At 41.9% G+C, this 17,977-nt stretch overlaps 1 long non-coding RNA gene across 1 annotated transcript; it reads left to right on the forward strand.

The window, feature by feature from the left end:
- Positions 1 to 2,016: 2,016 nt before the first annotated feature.
- Gm41108 lies at positions 2,017 to 3,809 on the forward strand. The gene is made up of 3 exons (XR_874407.3): positions 2,017 to 2,334; positions 2,708 to 3,090; positions 3,148 to 3,809. It is a non-coding gene; the product is annotated as a predicted gene, 41108 (long non-coding RNA).
- Positions 3,810 to 17,977: the final 14,168 nt, after the last annotated feature.

Below are 17,977 nucleotides of genomic sequence, written 5' to 3' on the forward strand. Positions count from 1 at the left end.
TCTGCTTTCACCCATTACCTTTCTAATCCACACTCCCATCCAGCCACCCAGCACATTAATGTGATGGTTTATGTCTGTGTCTATGCACAAATATTCTGGGAAGTTAGCTTCTTCTGGGAAAATGAATTATTGGAAAGCAGATCCTTCTGTCCTGCGTGAAGTTGCAGCTAGGGAGGGAGATAGGCAAATAATGTTTCCTACCTGTACATGGCCTGCTGATGCATAGAGTGCTGAATGAGTTCTGAGTACTGTGAATCATTTACATGACAGGGGTTATTGGACATCACTGGTGGGAATCTGCTTGATGGAAGAGCCTAGTGCAACTGGGAAATAACTGCTTCTCATTGTTGTCTATTTACATGTCCTATGGCTTTCTTCCTTTCTTCCTGAAACCAAGGAGGTCTCTTCTCTTTGCCTAAGGCTTGCTTCATACTGACAGAAACCTGAGTAGCAACTCTTCAGCTCTGTTCTCTGTGAGAGTTCCTGGGGAGTTCTCCCTTCCTGAAGACTCAATTCTAGACCTGACTACATAATTATGGATTGAGGAAAGACTTTTAAGGGGATTCAGGAGTTGTTTGAGACTTGGACATTCAGGCAACAAAGTTCTCAAATCACATCTATATAGTCTAGCCAAGCACAGTGCACAGTATGCTCCATAGTAGATTCATTTCCCCATGGATAGACAGAGTTGGTGTACTTAGTCTGAACTCCCATGCTCATCTCACATGAGGTTGCCTTTTGCTCAATGTGTGTGTGTGTGTGTGTGTGTGTGTGTGTGTGTGTGTAGTGCTTCATGCATGTGTGCACTGGCTGGAGGAGAACATAGAGTTTCTTTCTTGTCAGTCTCGAACTTAAAAAAATGGTTTCTTACTTCCCCAGAAGTTTGCTGGGGAAGAAGATTCTTTTTTGCTTTGCTGAGCAGCAAGCTTGTATTCCTCTATATCCGTTTGCATTTCTATGGAAGTCTGTGCATGCCCGTGTATAACCCTCCACTAAGGACACCATCTTCTAATGGACAGCACATGGAAAGAATGGAGGAAATGTTGCAGTATGTGGTGAAACTGAAGATGGCCATCAAGCAAAAGGAGTTAGCATAGAAGCTGCAGCATCACTTTGAGGACCTTCAGGTGAAGTAGGAGCCCAGTCTGGAAGGAGATAGTAGAGCCACCTGAGTCCTATATATATATGGACATCTGTCCATCAGTAAGACTAAGAGCCACTACCATGCAAAGAATCCCTCAAGGTATTGTGCTAGTCTAGTTATTAAGAGCTTCTGCGCAGGAGAGCAGACAACTCTTACTCCCTGTGTGTGCGACAGTGTGACTGCCTTCTGTCACCTCCATTATCTATGTTCTGAGCAGGTTTTCCTTGAATTCACAGAAATCTGCCTTTTCTCTCCCAACTCCTGAAATTTTCCACCTCCTTCTCAGGCAGAAATTACAGTTTGTTTAGGAACATCCCTTGTAGAGAACAGATTCCACTCCTTTTATGGTGCTCTCGACATTGATTACCACTTTCTGTGAAAAGGGCTCTGTAGATAACAATAGGTTAAAGAGTTTCCAAGATGAGCCCATGCAGATGCCTCTGCTGTGGGGTTGTCTAGACCCATCACAGGAGTGTTCTACAACTGACTCCCAGAGAGAGCCAGGATACAGTTTCCCATCTCTCGTCCTGAGGAACTTGAGCTTTCTGTTTGTTTCCAGAGACTATGTCGGGCCGTTGTTCTCAGAGACACCACTGGAGAATTGCTGCTCCTGCCTCACAGGCTCTATTGTGTGTGTTACTTGAGTACATGGTGCCTTCTGTGCAGGAGGACTGAGCTATTCTCATGCCCTCGTTCAGGTACCAATGTTGTAAGACTGTCTGTATAGAATGCTATGATCCATCACTAACTCACCATCAATAACTAGTATATCGCTCATCTGTTGTTGATTATGGGTCGCTACCTTTACAAATGATTCTCATGGACTCCAAGAGAAAGTCCTATATTTTCTAATAGAAAGAGAATATACAGTACCTTGATCAGATTCTGAATATTTGCAGCCCCAGCTACTGTGTGAGTCTTATTTGTGTGGGGTATAAACAATGGCTTCAGGTTAACCATCCATGTTGAGTGACCAGTACAGTTGAGGTGGTGGGAGGTAGCAGCCTGACAGCTATCATGGCAGGTCTCTATCAAGCCAGTGACTTAATTTCCTTCCTTTCCCAGGTTTGATAAGTAGCAGCAGGAGATGGAACTGGCCACAGCCCAGGAAGAGAGAGTCCTGCAGAAAGACCTGCTGTATCAGGAGCCCCCTGCTGAGCCCCATCCACTGAAACCACAGAATCCCTTGGGTGGGTTTGCTTTAACATAGTATATTTCCTCAGTGTGAATAGGCCCTGATTTTATGGAGCCCGGGAGCCACCAGTCTTCTTCTGGGTCTGCTTCCCTTTGATTTTTGAGAACTCCTCCTGAGAGAACTGGTGGGTTTGCCCTTCCAATAAGTGTGGAAGACCACGCACAGGCTGCATGTCGGTGCTACTAAATCTGCAGTAATAGAATGCTGCCTAACTTAATTTTGTGTTAAAATTTTTGGGGATTTGGGGTTTGGATATTTTGGTTTTGATATTGTTATTGGGATGTTATATGTTCTTGTTATGGTGTTTCAAAAATTGGTAAACCTATTTGCTCTTTATAATCACTGCTGTTGATTTTGTTGTGGTACAGGCTCAGAAACTCATGTATGAATCTGGCCTCAAACTTGATGCATAGCCAAGGATGACCTTGAACTTCTGCCTCTGCTTCCTGGGTGTTGGGGATGGAAACCAGACTTTTGTGTATACTAGGATCACCAGTATCCCCAGCTGCCTCTGAATTCACTATGTAAGCCCAATGCAAGCCCTGGCAGATGTCTTCAACACCAGAGTGACACTCAGCCTGAAGGCCAGGATTGAAGGCTGGAAGTACAGGGGCAAGAAATACCTTTGAAAATACTCCAGTGTCCAAACTGCTCACTGGTGTTGCTGCCTTGTGAGCCAGGGCACGAGGCTTTGTTGAGGTCACTACTTTTCATTCCCTCCAAGATGGACAAGATGTTTGTTTTGTGCACAGTAAGTGGAACACAGGGCCTCCGGCATGGTGCTTGTATGTTCTCTTCAGAAACTAAGGAATGGAGCAGTGTCTTGAACGTGCTACACAAGCCCCCTAACAGCCAAGCGAATCCAGCAGCTCTACAGACATCCTTTCACTAAGCAGTTATTTCTCCTCCGATGTTCTGATCGCTGTGGGCAGCCTCCAAACACTTTTTGAAAAAGCTGGAGAGAAAGGCAAGCTTGAAAAGGGGAATGCAGGATAGAGGCAAAGGGAGAGAAGCAGGCAAGCGACTCCACAATGATACTCATTCCTTTATTGTCAACTGTGTTCATCTCAACAGGGCTGGGGCCTGCAGGCTGCTGGCAGCACCAAGCTAAGGTGCATTTCCACTCAACAGAAAGGCCTCCATCCTAAACCAAGTGGGCAGAGGTTAATGCTTTATATATATTTATATATTTATATATTACATATGTTCTAGATATACATATGTCCCATATGTATAGAGTGACAAGAATGGGCCACTTTGTGTAACTTTAATTAAAGGCCATAGCAACAGACATAGAAATTTGATCCTAATTAAGGCCCGCACTTTGTCAATCAAATGTCTGATACAGTAAAAGAAAAAGAAGAGAGACAGAGACTGAGATCCAGCCACCTCCGGTAGCCCTGTCTCCAGGGTATCTTACATTGAGTGTAGTGCCACCTGTACAGGTGAACATAAACACACACATAAACACACACATATAATACCACAGGCAGGAGCACCTCTTCTGACCACACCTTGGGCCCAGCCTTTGGCTGCAGTGCTGAAGTGGAGTATATTGTGCTATAAGACTGTGAGGGTAGTGGACCAGACAATGTGGAGTCAGTGTGTCCAAGTGATGAATGGGGTGACTCATGCAGCTTCATCTACAAATGACAGAGAGCTCAGGGGAGGTCCCTCAATGCACAGTTCACATCAGGAGATTTCTACACACAGCTCCTGTTCCAGAGAAAGCCATTCCTCTGATTTGAATCCTGAGTGTCAATCACAGGGTTCTGACAGAAACCTAGGGTTCCTTTGAAGGGCAGGCAGCCGCAAGGCTCGGCCATTCAGTCCAGTGGAGCAGTAGAGAGCACAACAGTGGAGTCAAAGCAAATGATACTCAGACAGGACCCTGAATGGTGCAAGAGGGGCTCATTTCCCAAAAGGACGAGAAGGACTGCTGCCCTTTGCCACACAGAACTTCTGGCAGATCTGTCAGCTTCATGTCTTACATAAGTAACAGACCTGCTCATAAGCCAGGGAAGGAGACTCCCAACATTAGGGCACTGGAAATCCTAACTCCCTGTTTCCTCTCCCAGAATTTACCCACTACCACCCACCAAAATATGCATATTGAAAATAAGTCAACATATTTGGCAGTATGATTTTTAGTACTAAGAGAATTTCTTAATTTTTCAACCTAATTTTACACTCAATAAATAATAATTAAGTAGTGAATTGATAAGTGTTGACAGCAGAAATTACAATTCCTTATACAACAAACTGTGTGCTTAGCAGCAGCTTCTGCATAGCTCCAGGACTTGGAAAAGATTCAACACTGGGCTAGGCATGGTGCTACACACCTGTAATCTCTGCACTCTAGAGGCAGAGGCAGGAAAGTAGCTGTAAGCTTCATCCGTGCTGATCTACACAGTGTGTTCCAGGCCAGCCAGGGCTACACACAGAGAGACCCTGTCTCAGAATAAAACAAAGCAACACAAAACAGCAGAAATAGAGAGCTATTGATCTCTTTTTCCTTAGAGGCATATCAGAAACACAGTTAGGGAAGGGATCCAAGGTAGTTGGAGAACAGCTAGAACTGGGTGGGTTTAACGTAAACTTTTAAATTTATTATTTATTTTCTCTTTTTTGCTATGGAGTCAAGGGAGACTTTGAACTCCTAATCTATCTACCTCTGTCTCCCAGGTGCTGGGATTAAAGGTGTGCACCACCGAGCTCAGCTCAAACCCAACTGTAAGAAACTTCCTTCATCTTTAGTTATATGTATGTCTGTATCTGTAGGAGGGTACGTTCACGTGTGCACAGGTCAATGCAAAGGCCATAGGAGAGTTCCAGATCCCCTGGAGACGCCTGGTGTGGATGCTGGAAACCCACCTTGGGTCCCTCTGGACAGCAGCAAGTACTATTAACCACTGAACCTTCTCTCCAGCTTTGAAAAAAATTTTAAACAAGGTTTCAGTTTATAGAATGGGCTATCATCACTGGCAATTCTTCTACCTCAACCTGAGTGACTCCAAACAATTTTTGTGGAATTGTATATATACATATATATAAAAACATTTTAAAAATAAAGACTGGGCATCATAGCTCACACCTATAACCCCAGCACCTGGGAAGCTGAGGGAGGAATACCTCAATTTTGAAGCAAGGCGGGCCACAGAGTAAGTGAATACTAGTAGCAAGCCAGGACCACACCTTAAAAAAAAGAAAAAGAAGAGGAAGCAGCCAGACGTGGCTCAGCAGTTAAGAGCACATATTGCTCCTCCAGAAGACCTGAGTTCAAGTCCCAGCACTCACGTCAGGTGACTCACAACCACCTGTAACAACAGCTCCAGGGGGTCCATGCCTCTGGCCTTTGCATTCATGTATGTAGACACACATGGTTTAAAAATAATAAAAATAAATCTTAAAAAATTTTAAAAAATCACTGCTGTTTTAATGTCCATTTAAAAAATATGTTTTACAAATAATAAATTGTTTAACTCTTCAATCTTAAGACCATCTTCATTGTCCACGTGCTTTTCCACTCCTATAACCCTAGAACTCACAGGCTGAGATTAATCTCTGTAATTTCCAGGCAGTCTCAGCTAAATTGTCAATTTCCAAGCCACACAGTATATCTAGGTGGAGGTTGTCTTGTGTGTAGTAAATGGTTTGATCCACATAACCACACTTTTTGATGTAATTAGTACCATACTACATCCTTGTTCTCATATATTCTGCTACCCCTAAAATACAGTGCTCTATAACACAGTATAATTATTGACTGAATGATTTTAATATTGAGAAATATACCAGCATTGCAGTATAGGATCTCAGGAAACAAAAGCATTGAATGGAGTACAAAAGAAATTAGGAAATACAGAGCTAGGAGCCTCAGTGTTAAGGACACAACCGATATAATGACCTTCCAAGTTACATTGCAAAGTAGCTTTTTACAGATGTTTTTGGTCTTGGCCCTATATTTGTCTGCAGACATTTGTTACTAATGTGTCATGGCACCTTGATGGAAACACAGAAATGGTGGGCTACTTCAACTGCACACTGAAACCTGGTAATGTGACTGCTCTCAGTTAGAGTGTGCTGTGCATTATGGCAAGAGATCAAGCCCATTGAGTCGCCAGGTATGACAAACTCTGATACACATCAGCTCCCTCCTTATGTCTCCTCCTTGACACGTAATTCAGTGTACCATTAATATTTGCTCCATTTGAAGAATCTGGGCTTTTGGGTTTTGTTTGTTTGTTTGTTTGTTTGTTTTATTTTAGGGTTTTTTTGTTTTTGTTTTGTTTGTTTGTTTTCTCCAGAATCTATAGAGACATGTCCTCAAATCTGACCTCAAAGCATAACCTGAAACACAGTTTAAGTAAATGAGCCCATGTGGAATCAGTAATTGAGGGAAGACCTTTGTGAGGTCCAAAGTCCTTGGAAAGATCTTCTATAGCTGTCTGTCTTATTGATTTTATTATATTCTTCTTGGTGTCTAATAGCAACAGTCTGCTGAGTCCAAAATCAAGCCAGCCCCTTTGACCTGTAGAATTCTCACTTGAGATTGGAACCTACTTTAGGTGACCTAGATGATGATGATGATGCCCAACTGGTCGAGGTGACCTGCACTGTTGTCATCTACACACCTCTGATAAGGGAACAGTCTATTCTGTAAGAAACAGAAATCTGCCCTAATATAGTGGCACATGACTTTCATAAGAAGGGAGTTTGAGGTCAGCAAATATTTATGATGGAGTCAAGACTGATGTACATAGAGGTCCACAGTACCTCCGTAAATATGTTCAATAATTAAAGGTATAAATATGGTAAAAAGGGACCCAAAAAAGATAAAACTGAAGCAATGTTTTCTAGAACATATGATATTGAGAGTTTCCCTAGTTGATTTCATGACTTCTGAGTTACAGTTGCTAAGGATCTCAGGGTGGCCATGGGTGTTTAGAGCATCCACTGAGTATGTTTTTGTTTCACGATGATATTGTTTTATGCCTTAACCCAGGCTGGTTCTTCAGCTGAAGATACTTCTGCTTTAGCTTTCTCAGTTCTGAGATTGCAGCCGTGCACTAACCACACATAGGTCCAAATCAGGAATTCCTGGGCTAGTATTTTTTCATATGCAAGGCATACTTTTCAAATTAGACTTAATAGGCTATGCATGGAGGGCTGTATTTATTAGCCTCTGTTCATGGAGGAAGAAGTATGGCCTAAGATTAAGGTAAAGCTATTTGACATAGTAAGACCCTATCAAGAACTGATATTTGTAATTTAGGACTGTGTTCTCTCTACATCCACAAGGCTGGACTCTATAAGAATCAGTGATGGGAAAATGCCTGTTTTCTCTGTTTTCAAATGCTATTTCTGTAGTCATAACAAAGAGTCCAGGCCATTAACTAAGATTGGCTCAGATTTCCAATCTCATAGACATAAGCCTTCCCAGTGTGATCTAGGAATTCCACAGAGTTGCACATGGGTATGTAGAAACAGCTGCTTCTTGCACTATTTTCCATGAAGAGGAAACAGGCCTGATCAGACTCAGGAGTACACATATGCACTGTAGCAAGAGCAGTGGAGAGGAGCAGGGCAAACCCCAGGCCATTATGCTTGAGACCCACTTGAGATGAGAGGTATGGCCTGTTGGGTGCTTGACAAGTGTCCCTCTGATTGGAGGAGTGCACAGGTGTGTTCATGCGAGCAGTGTGTACCATTCTGTTTGCATGGGCCAGTGTGATGGCCCAAAGGAGCAAAGCACTGAGTGTGGCGTCACCCCTAGGAACCTTCCTGGTATCACCAGCCCTGGTATCACCTTTCACCCCTAGCCACACCTCTTCCCACCAAACATGGTACATGTGGCATCCATTCTACCACCCTTTGGTTTCAAATCATACTGCTGCATCCAGGACCCTTCTCCTGTAGACAGTTTCTACACAGCAGCGGGTTCTATCATGCTGAAGAATAAGGTCTGGCTGACATGTCTGGCTTGTGTTCTGGCTTCCAACCTGTTTCTCTAGGGTCTCCCACTGGTAGGCACAGACCCCTGAGATTGTTCCCTGAGCAGAGGACCCAGGCTGGACAACTTTGCAAAGCCTATGACTGCTGTCCTTCTTGGTAAGCCTTTCCTTCAGCTTGGCTCAAGTGAAGCCCTACACTGAATAGAACCTGCTAGCTGGCTGGATATCGTGGAGCCCTTCGCTTCTCCAACCATCTTGAGGACTCAGATTCCAGGTGCTGTGGGGTTTTTGTGTTGTTTTGTTTGTTTGTTTTTGATGACAGAGGAATGCCAAACTTCTCCTTACCTGACCTTCCTCATGAGTAAGGGAAAGATGCCAATGCTATTTCATTTTGGAGTCATGGTAATCATTAAGACCAATGCATTTCAGATGCCTCAAATAAGAGATTTTTTTAAAATATAGAGACGATCAATGATGTCATTAATTTGTTACATAACATATTCCATCAGAGGAGCTTAGTGAATCACACATTGTAAGATTTCTACATGATTGATACATGGTACACTAAGTGTTTTCAGCTGAGGAGATCCCTCACATTGAGATGCCAAACCATCTTGGGACTAGCCTCCATATTAAAAATTTAAAAACAGCCGGCAGTGGTGGCTCACGCCTTTAATCCCAGCACTTGGGAGGCAGAGGCAGGTGAATTTCTGAGTTCGAGGCCAGCCTGGTCTACAGAGTGAGTTCCAGGACAGCCTGGATTATACAGAGAAACCATGTCTGGAAAAAACAAACAAACAAAAATTTAAAAACAGGCCTGAAAATTTGACCTACAGCTACACCAGAGCTAAACCCAAGTACCAAGAAGGACACCATGGCTTGTTCTGGGCCCATACCCCAGAGTTACTCCCTTGCCACTTCCTAACAACAATCAATCAAAGATTGTTGTGATTGTTTCAGGTGTACTTTCAGACTATTTGTGATTTTTCATGGTTTTGCTTCAAATCACCCTCCTGTTGTCTTAGATCCCCTTGCTTGCTTGCTTTTTCCTATAAAATCTTATCCTGAAGAGGGCCAAGGGCTGCTCCACCTTCCTGTCCTGCTGTGTCCGTGCTGGTGGAGAGCCCAAGCTCAACCTTGTAATAAAGAGACCCTAATGCCATTACGTTGGAGTCTTCTCCTTGGAGATATTTTGGGGTTCTCAAATGCTTGCTGGCACAACATTTTGGTGTGTAGCTGGGAACCCCAACACTTCCAAGACTACAGACCCAGAAGGGTCTGGACACCAGTCATTCCTGTCTGAGTCTTTCCATATGTTTATCTGTCCATATGGTAAATCTGTCCCTGTGCTTTGTGTGGTGTTGCAATAATTCCATTCCTGTCTCTGTGCCTTGGCTGTCAGATTTTTCATCAGTATCGTGACAAGAAAAGACTAAAGTGGATGTGGAATTCCAGCAGTGGACAAGGTGAAGGGTCATAGCCATGGGGTCCTGGAAGATGCTCCATAGCCCTGTGCTGATTTCTAGAAAGGACGAGTGGATGTGGACCCTCTGCTACATGGCTCACAGCTGAATTCCTTTTTGCTTTCTCCTCAGTACAACAGGAAGAATCTGCTGGCTAGCTTTCACCACCCACTTGTGTGTTATTTTAAAGATCTGTTTGTTGTTTCTATAGGGACTAACAGTCTGTTCTTTTGTATCTCCTATAGGGGTGACTCTGACTGATGATGTTGGGACTAGAGCACCAGCTCTCTTGGCTTAACCCTTTTCTCACTGGAACCGGCCCCTGCCAGAGAGTCCCAAGGTTTCGACCATGCTGTGTGTGTGTGTGTGTGTGTGTGTGTGTGTGTGTGAGCATGTGTGTGTTTGTGTGAACCACATTTTCTATATCTATTCTTGGTTTGAGAGACGTCTGGGTTCTTTCCAGCTTCTGACTATTACAAATAAGGCAGCGATGATTGTGGTGGTGCACACGTCCTTGTGGTACGATGGAGCATGTTTTAGGTATATGCCCAGAGTATAGCTGGGTCTTCAGGTAGAGCTATTACAATTTTCTGAAGAACCTCCAGATTGATTTCCAGAGTGGTTGTAGAAATTTGCAATCCCACCAGCACTGGAGGAGTGTTCTTCTTTCTCCACATCCTTGCCAGCATGTGCTGTCACTTGAGTTTTTGACCTTAGCCATTCTGATTGGTGTGAGGTGCAATCTCTGGATCCTTTTGACTTGTATTTCTCTGATGACTAAGGTCTTTGAAAATTTCTTTAAGTGCTTCTAGGCCAATCAAGATTCCTCTGCTGTGAATTTTCTGTTTAGTTCTGTACCCCATTTTTAAATTGGTTATTTGGGTTTCTGGAGGTTAGCTTCTTGAGTTCTTTATATATTTTGGAAAGTAGACTTCTGTCAGATACAGGGTTTAGGAAGATGTTTCCCCCAATCTGTAGGGGGCTTCTTTTCTAATTTGGACCCACTTAATCTCCTTTTGTTTCTTATTGCTTTAACTAGAACTTAAGATGACTATATTGAAGTTGGGCATGGTGGAACACACCTTCACTTGGGTGAAGTGCTGGGTAATCCCAGCACTTGGGAGGCAGAGGCAGAGGCAGGTGGATTTCTGAGTTCTATACAGAGAAACCCTGCCTTGAAAACCCAAATGGAAAAAAAATGACTATATTGAGTAGATACAGAAAGAGTGGACAGCCTTATTTTGTTCTTGATTTCAGTGGAATTGCTTCAAGTAAATCTCCATTTAGTAAGATATTAGCTGTTGCTTTGCTGTATATTGTCTTTCTTATGTTTAGGTATGGACTTTGAAATTTTGATTTCTCCAATACTTCTTACATGAAGGGGTGTTGTATTTTGTCAAATGCTTTTCCAGCATCTAATGAGATGATCATGTGATTTTTTTTCAGTGAGCTTTTTTGTATAGTGGATTATGTTCATGGATTTTCATATATTGAACCATCTTTGCATCTCTGCAGTGAAGCCTACTTGATCATAGTGAACCATAGTTTTGTTATATTTTTTATTTTGTTTGTGAGAATTTTATTGAGTATTTTGTATGGATTAATAAGCAAAATTGGTCCAAAGTTCTCTTTCTTTGTTGGGTCTTTGTGTGGTTTAAGTGTCAGAGTAACTAACTTCATAGAATTAATTAGGTAGTATTCGTCCTGTTCATATTGTATGGAATAGTTTCTGGAGTGGTGATATTAGTTCTTCTTTGAAGGTCTGGTAAAATTCTGCCCTAAAGCCATACTGGCTCTGGGCCTTTTGGTTGGGAGGTTTTTAATGACTATGTCTATTTCTTTAGGAGTTATGGGACAATGTAGATAGTTTATATGATCTTGATTTAACTATGGTACACAGTACCTGTCTAGAAAGTCATCCATTTCATCTAGCTTTTCCAGGTTTCTTAAAAAAAAAAAAAAAGTATAGGGTGTTGTAGTAGGTTCTCATGATTATTTTATTGGATATTTTCTTTTTTTTTGCATTTTTTTTATTTATTACGTATTTTCCTCAATGACATTTCCAATGCTATCCCAAAAGTCCCCCATACCCTCCCCCCCCACTTCCCTACCCACCCATTCTCATTTTTTTGGCCCTGGCGTTACCCTGTACTGGGACATATAAAGTTTGTGTGTCCGATGGGCCTCTCTTTCCAGTGATGGCCGAGTAGGCCATCTTTTGATACATGGATATTTTCTTTATTTACATTTCAAATGTTCCCTCGGAAATTCCCTATCTCATTCCCCTCCCATTGTTCTTTTTTAATTTCCTTAGTTTCAATTGTTATGTCTCCCTTTTCAGTTCTGATTTTCTTAATTTCCATACTGTCTTTATACCCTTTAGTTAGTTTGGCTAAAGGTTTAGCTATCTTGTTGATTTTTTCAAAGAACCAGCTCTTGGTTTTGTTGATTTTTTTGTATTATTCTCTTTGTTTCTAACTGGTTGATTTCAGCCCTAAGTTTGATTACTTCCTGCCAGCTACTCCTCTTGGGTGTGTTTGCTTCTTTCTGTTCTAGAGCTTTCAGGTGTGCTGTTAAGTTGCCTGTGTGGACCTCTCCAATTTTTTATGAAGGCAATTAGTGCTATGAATTTTTCTCATAAGACTGCTTTCATTGTGTCCTATAATTTTGGGTATGTTGTGCCTTCATTTTCAATGAATTCTATAAAGTATTTGATTTCTTTATTTCTTCCCAGACCAAATTATCGTTGAGCAAGTAGTTGTTCAGTTTCCATGAGTATGTGAGCTTTCCATTGTCTTTGTTGTTATTGAAGTCCTACCTTACTCCATAATAATCTGATAGACTGTATGGGATTATTTCCATCTTTCTGTAACTGTTGAGTCTGATTATGTGCTCAATTTTGGAGATGTTTCCATGAGGTGATAAAGAAGAATGTATATTATTTTTGGTAAAATATTCTATAGATATCTGTTCAATCCATTTGGTTCATAACTTCTATTAGTTTCACTGTGTCTCTGTTTAGATTCTATTTCACTGACCTGTCCATTGGTAAGAGTGGGAGCACTATTAATGTGTGAGGTTCAATGTGTGTTTTCAGTTTTAGTAAAGTTTTGTTTATGAATGTATTTTCTCTTGCATTTGGGGCATAGATGCTTAGAACTGAGACTTCCTCTTGGTGGATTTTTCCTTTGATGAATATGAAGTGTCCTCCCCCATCTCTTTTGATAATTCTTGGTTGAAAGTCTAATTTATTAAATATTAGAATGACAACCAGCTTGTTTCTAGGGAAAACTTCCTGGAGCCTTTTACTCTGAGGGAGTGTCTGTCTTTGTCACTTTCTTGTATGCAGCAAAATTTTGAATCCTGTTTATGCATCCAGTCTGTAAGCCTATGTCTTTTTATTGGGAAATTGAATCCTTTGATGTTGAGAAATATTAAAGACAGATGATTGTTCCTGCTATTTTTGTTGCTAGAAGTGGCATTAGTGTGTGATTCTCTTCTTTTGTGTTTGTTATGAAATGTTTAATTTCTTGTGTTTTCTTGGGTGTTCTTACCATTTTTGTGTTGGAGATTTTCTTCTAGTATCCTCTGTAGGACTGGATTAGTAGAAAAATATTGTTTAAATTGGCTTTGTCATGTAATATTATGGTTTCTCCATCTATGGTGATTGAGAGATTTGTTGGGTATAGAATCCTGGGCTGACAAATATTAATGTTCTCTTAGGGTCTACATGACATCTGTCCAGGATCTTCTGAATTTTAGAGTCTGTTGAGAAGTCTGGTGTAATTCTGATAGGTTTGCCTTTATATATTACTTGGCCTTTTTCCCTTACAGATTTTAATATTCTTTCTTTGCTCTGTGCATTTAGTGTTTTTTTATTTGAGGAGAGGATTTTCTTTTCTGTTCCAATCTATCTTTGGTGTTCTGTGGCTTCATGTATGTTTATGGTCATTGTCATTTCTTTCTTTCAGTTAGGGAAGTTTCCTTTTATGACTTTGTTGAAGATGTTTTCTGGCCCCTTCACCTGGGACTCTTGACTCTCTTCTACTCCTATTATTCTTAGGTTTGATTTTTCATTGTGTTCTGAATTTCCTGGATATTTTGGGTTAGGATATTTTGGTTATTTTCTTTGACCAATGTGTCAATCTCTTCTATAGTATCCTCTATGCTGGAGATTCTCTCTACTGTCTATTGTATTGTGTTGGTGATGCTTGTATCTGTAGCTTCTGACCTTTCTCCTAAGTTTCCCATTGCCAGGTTTATGATTTCTTGCTTTTATCTCCATTTTCAGGTCATGGACTGTTTTGTTCAATTACTTCACCTGCTTGTTTGTATTTTCCTGTGTTTCTCCAAAGGGTTTGTTTCCTCTTAAGGGCTTATACCTATTTGGCTGTATTTTCCTGTAATTCTTTAAGGTAGTTATTTATATCTTCCTTAAAGCTTTCTATCATCTTCATGAGATGGGATTTGAGGTCATTTTCTTGATTTTCAGATGGGTTATGATAGCCAGGACTTTCTGTGGTGGAAGAACTAGGTTCTTCTGGTGCCGAATTGCATCAGGTTCTGTTGCTTATCATCTTGAGCTTGCTTCATCTGGATATCCCTGGTGTTAAATGTCATAAATGTCTCTGACTGGATCTGGCCTCCTTAGAGACATGTAGAGCTCTGTGAGCTGGGTTATAGCTGGTCTCTTGGGGATCAGGCAGTCTGCTCTCTGGTTAGGATGGGCTTCCTGTGTCTCTGGTTAGAGCAGGCCTCCCATGTCCCTGATTACTGCTGACCTCTGGGGAGGGAGCCACTCTGTGTCCCTCCTTACTTTGGACCTTCTGGGAGGCCAACAAGCTGCAGGGTGTGGGAGGGTATCAGCCTGCTGATTTGCCCCAGGTGGAAGAGCAGACTAGAAGGAAGGAAGAGATTGGGTAGGTCCCATGTCAGCTGGGCTCTATGCATATCCCCAGCCAGAGTGGGCATTTGGGTAAAATTCTCACCTGTGTCTCTGGTTACTGTTGACCTCCTGGGAGACTTGCTGGCTGTAAAAGATCCTGAAAGAGAGTAAAAAACTTAAGCCCCCAGACCTTTGTCCAAAATAGTCCCATTGTTCCAGGATGCCAGGTGTTTGTGGTTTTTGCCTTTCTATAGCCCAATGCCAGGTGTTTGCAGTTTTTGTGTCTTTATAAACGTCTTACCCCTTGAGCTCATCGTCAACTCCTCTACCCGTGTGGGATATGAGTCATTCCCAGTGCACTGGTCTTTCCCAAATAAACCTCTTGCAGTTTGCATCAAGACCATTTCACGTGATTTGGGGTGTCGCCTCTCCTGAGTCAGAACGTGGGGGAATCCTCACATTGTGGGTCTTTCAGCTATAGGATGTAGGAGGGTGTCAGGCCTGCTGATCTGGTCTGGGTGGGGAAGCAGACCGGAGTTTCATGTAGTTTTCATAAAAGACCCAGGAGTGAAGACTAGGGTGAAGCAGGGGTTAGGTACAGGAACATGGAAACCTTATCAGTGTTTACAGCATTGAAGAACATGTCTATGTCTGTGCTGTACCTGCATATAAATCCTCAAGTGATGCTTCATGAATCCTTCCCTTATATATAATATAGCACTGGCCTTTGTGTGGGTCTTGTGCATATTAGGTACCTTTCCTTGGCTAAAAGAACCTAAATTCTTCTATAATTAGCTTCTTGATGTTAAGAAGTGTCCCATCCCAACTTAAAGCTCAGATTCCCAATTCTTTGTGGGTATAAGTGAAAGGCTCTATGTCTTTGATAGCACCTCATTAAATGTGAGACTACACTTATAACCATCTGCCTTTCCTGTTACCATGAATAGATACCTGGCAGTCTGTTACTTTAGTTGTTAGGGTATTGTCTATTGCTTAGGTTTGAAACTTCAGAGATGGTTGGAGACTTTTTTGACCATTTCTGCTGACCCAGGGTGAAGTCCTATGTATTATCAGACCTGGCCAAAACCAAGGACTTCATATTGATGATTGATCTTTGAGAAGACAAGTAACCATGTATTCCATGATTCCTAATTTTGGGAGAATGGCTCTAGGTATGGTAGATTTTCAGATTAAAAGATGTATTGCTTATAGAAGGATGGATTTCTAGAGCCCAAATAGAGGCACCTGCCTTCTGCCTCCCCTTTCTATGAGCTACTGTCAGTGCATACAGTTTTTGACTTCCTAAAAGAATATGTGAACACTGAACTACTGGGGGACTATTTTAGCCCTTAATGTTGTACTTCTCCACATTGACTAACAGCATAAATGTTGCCCAGGTAGTAGATAGTAGAAGAGATAGCAGGTGTAGCAGAGTGGTCTGAGGTCATGCCTCCAGTGTAGTAGGAGGCCGGCCCACGGCCTACATGAACCAGGTATTCCTGGAAGGCAGACTAGGGCTGAAAGAGAGAGAGAGACTAGACGATGAGAAAAGAATGAAGTCAAGACAAAATTTTCTCTGATCAAGTCCCGTGAGTTTACTAAGAGACTGTGCTTAAAAGGGGGAAGGCCCACCCCTACCCCCCCACCCCCCGCCAGTCCATCCTTGGTGCTTTGTCACCATGCTGTCAGCACTTGGTCACCAGGCCGTTGCTTATTCAGGAATGTCTTAGGAAGAGAGGTTCAGCCTCTCAGCAGGTAGCAGAATCTCAGGGCAGTTGACACTTGAAAAGAAGCCAGCCAAGTTGGAAAGCTGCACTGCATGCATCAGCCAGCTTCAGGTTGGGGGAGGCTACAATTACCCCCCCCCCCAATTATATAATAAAAATAGCTGGACCAAGATATAAAATTTATTTATGCTCCATAGTCCTGCCTGGGAGTTATGGTGGCTGGCTTGGTGACTCAGGTTTTCCCGAGCCACTCTTATCTGTCAAGGAGCATACATGCAGCTTGTTTGTATTTATTTTACACAAACATGGCTCTGTGTTGTATTATTAACAAGCCACGTCCTCTTGGCATGTACCTCTGTCTTAGATTGATATAGCTCCGAAATCTGGTTGCGAGTCATTGGCTGACCAGCCCTCTTAGCACACCTTATTCCTAAATCAGACCAAAGCCACAATATATACTTAATATGTTTCTTCCTATTGATGAATTTCTGCCACCTGCATTTGCTGGAGGCGAGGTTGCACGCTTGCTGAAATCAGGCTGTAAGGAGAGACTGACCTGCTTGAAAAACAAAGTTGAGATAGTTGAAAGACATCAGGATAAAAGCTTCTTTGGGGAAGTCCAGGTACTTTATTCAGTTGCAAAATAGCAACGATTAAGCTCAGACTCTGACCTCCCAGTGTGAGGGAGGTGACTTTGAGAATTAGCAGAAAAGCTGAAAATTCTCTGAAAGTGGAGGCTGTGCTCCAAATTAACTTTTTCAGCTAAAAAGGGTTTTTAGCCATCAACGAAGTTAAGAATCATACTTACTAGAAGATTCGGGATCTGTGTCCACTTGACGAACCAGTCTTTCAGGCAGCCATCGCGCTCTGTCTTCTTTTTGTGAAAAAACACAGATAGAACCTCTTCCCCAGATTAAAACAGGGTCTGGACCATTCCATGTATTAGTTAATGGGTCCCACCATTTAACCATGGCATAAGAACTGGAAGTAACTGGATGCCAGTGGCGATCTGCTGCAGACTGACCTTTAACATCAGTTTGCAAAATAATTTAAAACAAACAAGACAAAAGCAAGATGTGCTTTTGGTGACTTTGCAGGGTATAACTGCCCCTGTTTTGTTTTTAAAAGCCAATTTTTCAGAGTGTTGTGAGCACGTTCAACAATTTCTTGTCCCATGGGGTTATAAGGAATTCTAGTTTTATGTTTGATACAAAATTCCTTACAAAATGAAGTAAAATTGTTGCCAGTATAGGATGGCCCATTATCTGTCTTAATGAGTTTAGGCAATCCCATAGTATTAAAGGCTTGTAAGCAATGATCAATTACACTGAGAGGCTCTAGAGGCCTCTCTGGTATGTAGAGAAGCAAAAAGAAATCCTGAATTTGTCCATTTCGTCCAGGTTTTCCAGTTTTGTTGAGTATAGCCTTTTGTAGAAGGATCTGATGGTGTTTTGGATGTAAATCATGGGCCATTGTCATCTTACAGGCTGAATGGCTTGTGCCACAAACTTTTGACATAAGGTAGGATTATTAGGCATGCCCTATAGGAGAACTGTCCACTGATAATCTCTTCATAGGTTCTTTAAATTTTATAGAATACTAAATGCAA

The sequence above is a fragment of the Mus musculus genome, chromosome 14, assembly GCF_000001635.26.
Source record: "Mus musculus strain C57BL/6J chromosome 14, GRCm38.p6 C57BL/6J".
Taxonomy (NCBI): domain Eukaryota; kingdom Metazoa; phylum Chordata; class Mammalia; order Rodentia; family Muridae; genus Mus; species Mus musculus.